Source organism: Apium graveolens, chromosome 10 (genome assembly GCF_009905375.1).
Source record: "Apium graveolens cultivar Ventura chromosome 10, ASM990537v1, whole genome shotgun sequence".
In the NCBI taxonomy this organism is placed as follows: domain Eukaryota; kingdom Viridiplantae; phylum Streptophyta; class Magnoliopsida; order Apiales; family Apiaceae; genus Apium; species Apium graveolens.
This window is the reverse complement of record NC_133656.1, coordinates 140,848,834-140,851,924: the sequence shown is the minus strand read 5'-3', so window position 1 is coordinate 140,851,924 and position 3,091 is coordinate 140,848,834.

Genomic DNA, 3,091 nt, shown 5'->3' with positions numbered 1-3,091 from the left:
TTTGTCAGAAGTAGACTCTGCCTTAACTTCTGTCTCACTATCTTTCATCTTTTTAGAATCAGACTTTATAGTTTTAGCTACAAACTTAACAGGATTTACCTTTGGCTTATTAGTCTGTTTAACAATAATTGGCTTAATTTGTTCAGTTCTTGTTTCACTTTTATCATTTCCATAACCTAAGCCCTCTTTCCAGTTTCCACTACTTAGTAAATTCTGAGTTGTTCTGCCAGAGTTAGTTCAAGTCCTGATTATCTCTCTTTCCTTTTCTACCTCAGTTTTTAGAGATTAATTCAATATTAACACTTCATCTCTAACATAAAAAGCATCATCTCTTTCTTTCTGAGTTTGATGGAACATAACTAACTCCTTTTCTAAATAGTCATTCCTTTTCTTAAAAGCCAGATTTTCAGAAATTAACCTATCACATGTAAAAGTCTGATCTCTATAGCTAATGAATATGGTTTTAAGATAAGATCTCAACTCAGTAATATCATCAGTATGAAAAGCATAAGTGGTTTGAGGTACCTTTAACTCAGCAGCTTCAGAACTACTATCAGCATTTGCTATCAAGGCATAGTTCACCTCATGTTCAGAATCTGAAGTGTATGTCCAGCTTTTCTTCTTTGTGACAAGTGCCTTGCCTTTGTCACCTTTTCCTTTCTTGCAATCAGGAGATATGTGGCCTTTCTCACCATATTTGTAGCATTTAACATTTAAGTAATCTCCTCTGTCAGACTTTCCTGCTTTGCCTTCAGATTTTTTGAATCCCTTCTTATCAGAACTTCCACTTTTCCTGGAAAACTTCTTTCCTTTTCTGAATTTTCTGTAGGCTATCTTTGTGATGCCCTTCACCATAAGAGCACACAATCTCATCATCTCTTCATCAGCATCCATCTTAGATAGACTTTCAGTTTCTGAATCCTCATCATTATCAGAACTTAATGACTCAGTATTAGACTTTGTGATAAGAGCCTTTCCTTTTCCTTTCTTTGAGACAGCCACTTTGGGGAACTCCTCCTCAGCCTTAAGAGCAACTATTCTTGACTTTCTCCCATGTCTCTTGCTTCTTTGATCCATCTCAAGTTCATGAGTTTTGAGCATGCCATAAATTTCATCAAGAGTAGTTCCATCAAGAGCATAATTGTCTCTTATAGTAGTTGATTTCAAATCCCAACTTTTAGGAAGAGATAAAAGGAATTTAAGATTAGTATCTTCAAGATCATATAAACCAGTTAATGACTCATCAGGTTTTGAGTCAAAGTGCTCATACTCTTGAGTGAGTATAGTCCTCTTGTTCTTCTTAATTGAATCAGTTCCCTGGCATCTTATCTCCAAGGCATCCCATATCTCCTTTGCAGTCTTGCAGTTAATTACCCTGTTTGACATGACATTATCAATGGCACTATGCAGCAAATGCCTTACCTTTGCATCATTGGCAATAGATGAGATATCTTCAGCTGTATATTCACTTTTCTCCTTTGGTACAGTCTGTGCTGGCTGATCTGCAACAACAATAGAGAGCTTTGTTGGCTTATGTGGTCCTTCATTAATTCTGTCAAGGTATTCTAGATTTGTAGCTTCCAGAATCATAGTCATCCTCACTTTCCATATGGGATATTCAGAAGGTTTCGGTATGGGAACCCTAATAGTCTCATATCGATTATGGATTTGAGTCTTTGGAGTTTCTTCAGTTTTGGTGGGCTTGGTTGGAGTTTTCTCTTCTTCAGACATGATTATTTTGGATCTTTACTGTATATGTGTTAACAGATTGCTCTGATACCACTTGTTAGGTCACATACACTATAGAAGGGGGTTGAATACAGTGTATACTACAATCAAATCGAATTAATAACACAAGTATGAAACACAGAATAATCATATTAATAAAACAGTATTACAATGGAACCATTTTCTCTCAGTGATGAACAAATATCATGAGAGCTGCTAGGGTTACAATGAATAATATTCTCGATTAAGATAACATTTATAGTGTAAACCCTATGCTGTGTTTATATAGACACACAGTTACAAGATAAACTTTTAGTTGATATCGAACATAAGTCTGCATCCTAAAATATATCAATTAGTTATCTTTTCCTCCAAGTCTTCTATTCTTCATAGAATTCTTCTCCATGCATATCTCTTCTTGTGTTTGCCTTAATCTTCTTTCCTTCAATCAGCCGCCTTCCTTCTTTGAATGTCTTCTTAAGTCCTGATATTATCTCCTAATAAATATCTTCTGATATCTTAAGTTCTGGCTTCAGTATAAGTACTGATTTCCAGTTAAGTCCTGATTTGTCCTATTAGTTAAGATCTGAAAACTAAACACAAATCATTATTAGACATGACATCATAAATATATTTAACATATTACTAAAGATTTTGGTTGTGACTCCACATTTATTGGAGCCACATCAAATTAACTTTGAGATGGTGCAGTGACTGAGTCTTTAGCTTCAGTTTACAATGTGTGTGTTCCTTGTGCATCCCCAATGGTTTTAGTTCTCTTCTTTCTGGCATAAGTTTGGGGTGAGCTTGTGTCCCTTCCCCTCTTGGCATGTTCTCCTAGTTGGGAACTTATTTCAATAGTGACATCCTTTTAGGAGGATGAAACTAGAAGTGAGCTGATTTCCTTATTAATCACCACAGTTTATTGAGAAACTGTGGTGTGTCTAGGTTTAGGTATAGTTGCATCTCCTTCCTTATCCTTGGGATTTCTTTGATGTTCACCCCGTCCCTCACCTATCGCACTACCCTTCACACTCCCCTCTTTAGTTTTGGTAGATTTTGCAACTGATTTCTTTTGAGAGAAACCAGAGGGGATTTCCTTTGTTTTGGATTTTGAAGTTTTTGTTTTGGTAGCCTGGGTAGGCATCTGTTGGGTCATTGACACAGATGTCATAGCTACACTCAAAGGCAAATAAATTTTTGAGGTTGGAGTAGTAGAGACAGTGGTGCTTACCTCACTTACCTGAGGGCCCTCCATGATTGGAAAATAAACCAAGGCACCTCCATGTGGTGATCGGCTCTATTCAAGTCTTCAATTACCCTTATTTCTTGAACCCAACAATCTAATTTGTTGGTTGGGTTC